The sequence below is a fragment of the Neophocaena asiaeorientalis genome, unplaced genomic scaffold, assembly GCF_003031525.2.
Source record: "Neophocaena asiaeorientalis asiaeorientalis breed wild unplaced genomic scaffold, Neophocaena_asiaeorientalis_V1.1 scaffold108, whole genome shotgun sequence".
Classification (NCBI taxonomy): Eukaryota; Metazoa; Chordata; class Mammalia; order Artiodactyla; family Phocoenidae; genus Neophocaena; species Neophocaena asiaeorientalis.
Window position 1 is genome coordinate 6475800 of NW_020173770.1, and position 9514 is coordinate 6485313.

The window sequence follows — 9514 nt, forward strand, 5'->3', positions numbered from 1 at the left end:
CCTCTCACTGTCATGGCCTCTCCCGTTGCGGAGCACAGGCTCCGGACGCGCAGGCTCAGCGGCCATGGCTCACGGGTCTAGTCGCTCCGCGGCATGTGGGATCTTCCCGGACCGGGGCACGAACCCGTGTCCCCTGCCTCGGCAGGCGGACTCTCAACCACTGCGCCACCAGGGAAGCCCCACTTCTCCATTTTATAGATAGTTGGCAAGCACCTGTTAACTCCAAGTATCATCCTAAGTACTGGAGCGATAAGCAAGGGTGAGCAGCACATGGCCATGACCCTGTCCTTGCAAGCGTTGCTGTCTGGAGCTGTGACTTTCAAACACTTCCAGCACAGTCATAGTAAGAAATGCATTTTACTTTGTGAACCAGCACACACAGGCCACACAGTAATAAATGTTTAGTGCATCTTTAGCACACATGATGGGCTCTGGTAGTTTCTACTTTATGCATTTTTCTTCAAGAAGAATGCCTGTCACCACCCACTAAATTGATTTTATGACCCATGACGGCTATGGTTTGAAAATCATTGATCCAGTACAGAAGTTCTGCATCTTTCCTCTGCCATGCATTCCTCAGAATCATGGTTTTCAATGCACAAAACAACGGACATCAGGTTACAATAGAAACTTATTAGATTGACATGCAATTATAAACATATTTGAGGAAACAAATGTGATACAGTAATATGTGTGCTTCATTATTAACACAGTAAATGCAAGATCTGGCTAGTGACTCACACTGGCTGGAATTTTGAAGTAGGGATGAACAAAAATGCTATTTTGAGAATTCTGCTACGACTGTGGTGAGACGTGGAAATATCTGTGATCAGCGTTGGTGACAAAGGCACAGGTGCTGAGACCACCACTCTGGAGTGTCACCTACATTCATAACTGAAGGAATGCTGCATTTGAGAAGTTAGTGAAAGAAAAGGAGCATTTTTTTCCCCCATTCAAGTTCATAGAACCCAAGGGGCCCCTGGACCCCCAGATGGAAATCCCTGGTCTAGTGGAGCCACACTTCATCTCAGTGATCTGAGCCTTATTGGTCAGTTGGAGAGATGTTGATTCGCTTCTCAGGTAGGTTTATAACCACAGTTAATAAGGGTGTTGCTCACTGTGGACGTACCAGTTTAAGAGTCGTAAGAGCTTCAGAAAGCTAAAGGCGGCAAGGGCACTGGCAAGGAGTGGGCAGGCAGGAGTCCCAGGGATCCCCCATCCATCCCCTGAAACCTCCATCCCATCTAAAGCAAGTGACTTGCAGTGCAGACCGATCCTGCAGTCTGATTCATTTCGGGTCGGGGGTATTCTGTTGGGACAAAGATCATCGTCAGAGGTGGCTGTGTGGTTGTCTCGGAGACCCTCACTTCCCTTGTGGCAGAAGAGGTGTGGCCCTCGAGGATCATCAGCTCACGTAGCTGACAGGTTAACATGAGAAGAAGGGAGGAAAAAACCAGCAAGCTTGGAAGACCGATTTAGTCTTGTTAAATACACTGGAAGAGCGGAGTGTGGGAGAGAGCATTTTATCAGCTCCCCGACTGTTTGTCATTGTAAAGGCACCTGCTTGTTAACACGCCTGGAGAAGTCCTCTGAGACTACACTGTTGCATCCATAGTAAGACGGTTCCTTCTATCTTACAGGCCATGTGGGGGAATTCCGAAGAAACTGGAAATCATCCTCTGAGAAAGCAGAGTTACAGCTTCTTCCAATTTTTCGTGTCTTATTTGAGGGGCTGTAGGAGGACCCCCCATCCTCCTTCCATTTTCTGATATTTTATTAAATGGATACGACACTCCGTCATTGGTCTGGCTGGAGTAGGAGACCAGCAGTTTGCATCGTTTAGGAGGTGAGATGGTTAGTTTCATGCATCAGTCAGATATTTAATCAAATGCTAATCTAGGTGTTGCAGGGCAGTAGATGTGGTTCACATCTACAATCAGATGACTGCAAATAAAGGAGATAATTGCCCTCAATAATGGCAGGGAGTGCTCATCCAATCAGTGGGAGGACTTAAGAGTAAAAATCGAAGTTTCCCAGAGAAAAAGAAATTCTCTCTCAAGACTGTGACGTCAACTCCTGCCTGAGTTTCCGGCCTGCCAGCCCTATGAATCTCAGACTTGCTAGCCCCCGTGATGACATGAGCTAATTTCTTAAAATAAATCTCTTAATACATTTGGTTTCATTTCCTTGGAGAGCCCTGACTAATACGGGATGCATTTAAAAAATTTTTTGTCTTAAATAAATGAAAGGCAAGAATCTGAAAGCAAAGTGACTTAAACACAGCACACGCACGCACACCATGTTCTGAGAGGTTGGAAGAAGAGGACTGTGGGCCAGGGAGGAGCTGGGAACAGGGACACTAGCCTTTCTTTTCTATTTTTAAAATTTTATTTAATGTGCAAAGGGGAGCAGCTACTTCTCCTCCACCGGTCGAGGCCCTTCCTTGTCTCCCGCTTATAGCTCTGTCTTCTGTGCTCCAACCTCCACCTCCATCTTGCTCCTGAAACCATACCTGATCCAGTCCCTGCAGACCCCTCACTCCCCCAGTCTGGGTTACTGAGATGGCCTCATCTTACTCGTCCTTTTGGACACACTGCCTCTCTTTCTTGAAACTTCTCCACTCCTTGGTTTTGTTCTCAGTGTCTCTTTCTGTGCATCTTCTCTTCGTCTCCATCCTTCTCTCCCTCCACCTGCCCCAGAAACGGTCACCGAACACCCAGTTGCTGGGTGATCTCTTTGCTCAGATAGTTTGAACCACCTCCTAAATCTTTTTTTTTTTTTTAATTTATTTACTTTATTTTTGGCTGTGTTGCATCTTCGTTTCTGTGCGAGGGCTTTCTCTAGTTGCGGCGAACAGGGGCCACTCTTCATTGCGGCGCGCAGGCCTCTCACTGTTGTGGCCTCTCTTGTTGCGGAGCACAGGCTCCAGACGCGCAGGCTCAGCAGCTGTGGCTCACGGGCCTAGTTGCTCCACGGCATGTGGGATCTTCCCAGACCAGGGCTCGAACCCGTGTCCCCTACATTGACAGGCAGACTCTCAACCACTGCACCACCAGGGAAGCCCCTACCTCCTAAATCTTGGTGCTTCCCCAACTTTGTCTCCATCCTAGAACTCTCCCTCCTTCTTCAAAATCATCCAACTAACCGTGCACTGAACTTCCCCACCAGAGTCCCCCATGGCATCTCAGAGTCAACATATTTCCAAGGGATCCATCATTCCCACCCCCGTGCTCTTGATCTCAGTTGGTAGAATCTCCACGCAGAGCTAGTATCTCCCCTGATAACAAGTCAGTCATTCTTGTGCATGCCTGATTTCCTTAAGAGCAATCTAAATACTTTGACTTTATTCAAGTGATGCAATTGGATTCCTCTGAGGCATAATTATTATTCCAGGTACATGATTTCTGTAATGGGATAATTGGCTGCCTCTGCCCCTAGAGAACACCTGAAATAAGGAATATGTGCACCTGTGTTTTTAATCAAAGTGAAACATAATAACTAGGGGCAGTCGAGAAGCACAGTAAATGTGTCAGTGGTGCTTCTGGTAAGTTCACGGTGGTGAGTAGCTGGACTGCGTCCTTGTGAGTGAGTGAGAGGGCCAGACCGGTGGAGAACAGAACTCGGAGGGACTTCAGGCCTTGCCAAGGACATGATTTTTGTCCTGAGTACAGTAAGAAACCACTGGAAGTTTCGGGAGGGGGTTGTGGGATGATCAGATTGATGTTTTAGACGGTCACTCTGAGCTCGCTGTGGGACAGGAGTAGATGAGGCCAGAATGGAGCCCAGACTCCTGATTCTGATTCAGTTGGTCTCGGGGGGAGGGGGAGGCATCAGTGAGATGTAAAAGTCCCCCACATGGTTCCAGTATGGAGCCAGGGTCCTGGAGGTCAAGCTCCGGAAGTGTGGCCCCCAACCCACGACTGCATCCCCAGAGTTTCTCACTCTCACGCCAGTTCACACCCAGCCTCCAGCACCAGCTTATGGCTCCAGCACCTGCTCCAGGAAGTTGAAAGCAGCCCTGCAGCTAGGCCGGGTCTACAGTGGGAAGTGCAGCCCTGCAGCTATGCTGGGTCTACAGTGGGAAGTGTCACCGTGCGATATTTCTGTTGTGGATGTGTTCTTTTACACCTGGGAACTGGACAGTTTTGCTTTTTGTTTATTTCAACTTCAGTGAACTGACAGCCACTTAAGAATGTGCTCATCAAGGTGTCTGGGCTCCATGGACCGTTTCCTCCCCAAATTCTATCCCTGTTTCACTCGAGGTCCAAGTGGAGTATTAGAATCACAGTTCAAAGCAAACAACATTGACGATGTGAGAGATAACCACATTGAAGATCCAGAAAAAGATAATGTGAAATTCTCTTCTGCATTGGGTATGATTTTTTTTTTTTAAAGAAGATGTTGGGGGTAGGAGTTTATTAATCAATTTATTTATTTTTGCTGCGTTGGGTCTTCGTTTCCGTGCCAGGGCTATCTCTAGTTGTGGCAAGCGGGGGCCACTCTTCATCGCGGTGCACGGGCCTCTCACTATCGCGGCCTCTCTTGTTGCAGAGCACAGGCTCCAGACGCGCAGGCTCAGTAGTTGTGGCTCACAGGCCTAGTTGCTCCGCGGCATGTGGGATCTTCCCAGACCAGGGCTCGAACCTGTGTCCCCTGCATCAGCAGGCAGATTCTCAACCGCTGTGCCACCAGGGAAGCCCTGGGTATGATTTTTAATGAAAGTGATCAGGCATTGAGAGACCTGCGGTATCAGAAACATGCCTTCAATATGCTTCTGAGTCAGGGCTTGGCTGCCACAGAGATGTAGCCGATACGAGGAACGCAGCACATGTCCAGACAAGTCTGACTCAGTGGATTTGCCGGTGGCTGCTGTTGCCTTTTGTTTCTCCAGTGAAGGCTTGTGTGCCTGGCTCTGGCCTGTTCACAGCCTCCTAGACCACACGCCTGCCTGGCTTCTTCAGGACGTCATGCTCGTGCACGGTGATTTGAAAGGAGAACTGGATGAATGTGTCCAAAACTACCTCCTTGGAAAAGTTAAAGTAATAAAAAATACAAAGCGTGGGAGATTGATTTGAGGCAGAATCATCAGAGCGGCTGTGACGTGGCCGGCTCCTTGCTGGCCGTCATCCAGGAGGACTAGTGGACGGTAGGATGCCTGGTGACCAGCACCACCAGTGCTGACCCTCGCCTATAGCTCCTCCCGTGTTGTGAGGGGGATTCAACTGCGGGCTGCATTTCAGATGGGGTCGTGCTCCCTTTTCCAAGCTCAGAGGCCTGGAGGGAGCTACTACACCAATAGTCACCTACCATTGCTGGAGGATCGTTTGCCATGAAGAGAAACTATTTCATTGAACTTGGACAATGTGACAGTGGCATGGATATCTGGGGAGGAGAAAATTTCAAAATATCATTTCGGATTTGGATGGGTGGAGGTAAGCCCTTCATCATCCCTTGCTCTAGAGTTGGACACATTTTTGGAAAAAGGCGACCGTATGGTTCTCCTGAAGGCGAGGATATCATGACATGCGTGATGAGACTGGTTCATGTTTAGTTGGATGAATATAAGCGGGAGTATTTTTCCATAGGACCTGGGCTGGGGTCCAAAAGCTTCGGAAATATCAATAAGCATGTTGAATGGAGGAAGAAGTTGGCTTGTGAATCATTTAAATGATATTTGGATAACATTTGCCAAGAGAGGCAGATACCTGAGCCCAATGCCAAACCCTAGCAATCCATTTTTATCGAAAGAAGGTCAAAATGCCCCAAGTCCTGCAATGGGAAAGGCTCTGTCACCTCCAGATCAGTAAGTGTCTGGTGGCCCAGGGCTGCCCAAGTCAGACGAGAGGCCTAGGAGTGCTTAAGGGATGTGGCTACAGTGCCCCTAATCAGCTCTGAATTTATAAGGAAGAGCATGAAGTGATTTTAAATAATCTCCCTTTGCCTGGATATGTTGGAAACTCATTCATCAAGTGCTCATGGAGTGTAATGGATCGGGACAGCCCAGCAATAGAATTGTGGGAAGAATAATTGGCTGTACCAGGTGCCAGGTGGACAGTGCCTAAGAGTGGTCCATCTACCGAATCACAAAGGCTATGTTCCTATGGCAACCTGTGGTGGCAGCTCCTCACAATTTGGAGAGTTAAGACAGACGCCGTGGCTGGAACGGTGATTCATCACACTTGTCCTCCTAACGGAGATGCCTGAGAAGATTAGCAAAGGTGAGACAGCAGATATACTAGAGATTGGAGCACCAAGTGACCATCAGAAGGTGAAGAAGTATGTTTCACCAAGACATTAAGGTCACTTCTGAGCTGGGAATTTTTTGCTTATGACAGAAAACAAGAATACAGTTTTAACTCTATTAAAGAGTCAAGTTTGTAGAGAAGGGCAAAACCCAGGAAACTGACATGCCTATTCAAATCTATTTATACTTCTTTTTAACCCATTTTAATAACGGAATGGCATTTATCTGATCAGAAACTTGTTATGATTTCCTTTCTTAGAAGACTTCATAGGAGACTGTTAATTTTTTCCACTTCTATTACCATGTTCTAAATAGATAATGTTAAACAGATTGCATCCACTTACTTTCAACTCCAGAAGCATCGTGTATAAGATTATATTTAAGAGGCAGTTAACTATTATAAAGTATTTTGATGAATTATGGTACAATTTACATTTAAAGGATCCTTTTTATTATTAAAAGATAATAATAATATGGAGCTGGGGTGAAACTTCCCGCACTATACTAAGTCCTCCAAAACTTGAGACCCCGCTGTGGCCCCGCAAGAAAGATTCACGCAGCCCAATAGCCACAGAGAACTCACTCCTCACGGGGGCAGCCCGGTTCTCCTTCAGGTGGCTCCGATGGCTGGAAAATTCTTCCTTCTTTCAAAGACCAAACCTTCTCCATTGGTTCAGCCTTGCCCTCTGCACAGAGTAAACATTCCAGTTCTTTTAACAGCCACACCCATGAGCTGGTTTCAGGGACTTCTGTTTCCTTCCCTTTTATCTTCCTTTTCTTTAATATGTAATGCAGGCACATGGGAGGAGAAAGTGTAAAAGTGAGATGAAGGGCAAATCAAACCTTATCTGCCATACCTCCAGGCTCTGGAATCCTCCCCCCAGAGATAATCACTTTACCACTTCCTATCTTTTCAAGAGAAATTATGCATTTGCAAAGTATACACATTCTTTTAGACAAAAATATTACATACGCTATTCTGCACCTTGCTTTTCTTAAGCCTAGTAATAAATTTTGGAGATGATTCCACGTCAGTATTTAAAGCGGCACCTGATTCTTTTAAAAGCAACATAGGCAGTTTCATAAAAACCATATTTCATTAAACTAGTCCCCTGCTGATGGACACGAGGTAGTTTCCGATCTTTTGCTACTACAGACAAAACAATCATGAATATCCTTGCATTGCATATACCTCTTTGTACAGGTATCTGTGTGATAGATTTAGAGCCATGCAATTGCTAGATTGAAAGATACGCGCATTAAAATTTGTAATACACATTGCCAGATTGCCATCCAATGTAGTGGTACCAGTTTGCTCTCCACCAGTAAAGTATGAGAGTTCCTGCTCTCTCTCACGCTTAGGAGATGAACTAGTTTGTAATGCCCTCCTGGAATTGTTTTGCCCTGAACTGAACCCATTGTTTCTGTGTGACCAGTGACCTTAGTGAATGTAAAACATCCTCTCTCTCATTCCAGTTACTCTACTTCTTTAAAAACAAACAAACAAACAGAGCCTCAACACTGAAGCTGCCATTGTGACCAGGGCCACATCACTGACATTTAGTCATTAGGCTCTGTTCCACAGTGTGTCTGCTGAACCAGGTTTCTCCCTTTTTGTGCCTGGGCTTTGGGATTTTTGTATGCAAGTTGCAGAAGTTTCCATTTATCTGTGTATTCGTTTCCTTTTGCTGCTGTAACAAGTTACACAAATTGGGTGCCTTAAAGCAACACAGATTTATTACCTTTCAGCTCTATTGTTCTGAAGTCCAAAACGAGTCTCAATGGGCTAAAATCAAGATATCAGGTCTGCGTTCCTTCTGGATGCTCTAGGGGAGAATCCACTTACCATTTCCAGCTTCCAGAGGCTGCCTGCATCCCTGAGCTCCTTCTTCCACCTCAAAGCCAGCAGCACAGCATCTTCAGTCTCTCTCTGGCTCTGACCCCCGCTCCGATCGTCACATCTCCTTCCTTGACTGCCCTGTTTCTGTCTTGCTTCTTTTAAGGACCCTGTGATTACATTAAGCCCACTTAGGTAATCCAGGATAATATTCCTGTCTTAAGATCCCTAACTCAATTATATCTGCAAAGTCCATTTTGCCACTTAAGGTAACATAACATATTCACAGGCTCTGGGGATTATCTTTAGGGAGCCATTATTCTACAGACCCCAATTTGCATTAAATATCGTCTTGTTAAGGCTACTTGCTTCAAAGGCTGCTTGCACATAGATGTGCTTTCAGGGAGGGTCTGGGTATATTCGCTTCTACGAGGATTTTTTTTTCTTTTTTTGAGTATAATTGCTTTACAATGTTGTGTTAGTTTCTGTTGTACAAGGAAGTGAATCAGCTGTATGTATACATATATCCCCTCCCTCTTGGACCTCCCTCCACCCCCATCCCACCCATCTAGGTCATCACAGAGAACTGAGCTGAGCTCCCTCTGCTATACAGCAGGTTCCCACTAACTATCTATTTTACACTAAGTACCAACCAGAACATAATGTTGAGCTGGGCATCCTTGGGGCTAGAGTGAAGAATTACAAAAAACTAACAGGTGGATCTGCGCTTTACAGTTTATAAAGAGCATTTACATCCATTATACATTTCCCATTTCCCACTGTCAGGTAAAGAATCGGCCTGGAGCCTCACAGCAGGTACAGGTCAGCGAGATGCTTCAGGCTCCAAAGCTGTGGCTCTTTCCATGGCACCAGCTGCACCAAAGTTGTGCTACCAGCCCACACGGTGCCTCCAATAAAAGTCCTTGAGAATTCTTTTCCTCTGTGGGTTTCCAGAGCTGCCCGTTCCCATAAGCTACCCATTTGGGTTGGAGTAAAAGTTCCTTTTTTACCAGTTTCCAGAGCTTGTTCTCACACCTTAGCCACCCAGAACTCACCACAACCTTGTCAGCTGAGCAGGGCGGGCCTGGGACAGGCTCGCCACATCCTTGATGGCACCAGGGAGGTGGAGACCCAAAAGGATGGGGACTACGGCCAAGGGTCACAGGAGACGCAAACCCACAGGGCTCCTCTCACTGAGCCATACTGTCTCTTCCAGAGAGGCTGCCCTGAAAAGCTAGCAATTCCAAAACCCCCGAATGGTCTGTCCTTCACTCCAGAGGACATTACGGATTTCTTAGAAATTGGAGACTGAGTAGGGAACTAACATACATGGAGTACTTACTGCATGCCAGCGCTTTCCAGAGACAGCTCATTTAATCCTTCTAACAGTTTGGGTGTTATTATCACCACTTTTTTTTTTTTTTTTTTTTTTT

At 46.3% G+C, this 9514-nt stretch overlaps 1 pseudogene; it reads left to right on the forward strand.

Annotated features, from left to right (window-relative positions):
• The first annotated feature begins 3855 nt into the window (after nucleotides 1-3855).
• On the forward strand, nucleotides 3856-6169 carry LOC112403863 (polypeptide N-acetylgalactosaminyltransferase 11-like; annotated as a pseudogene).
• Nucleotides 6170-9514: the final 3345 nt, after the last annotated feature.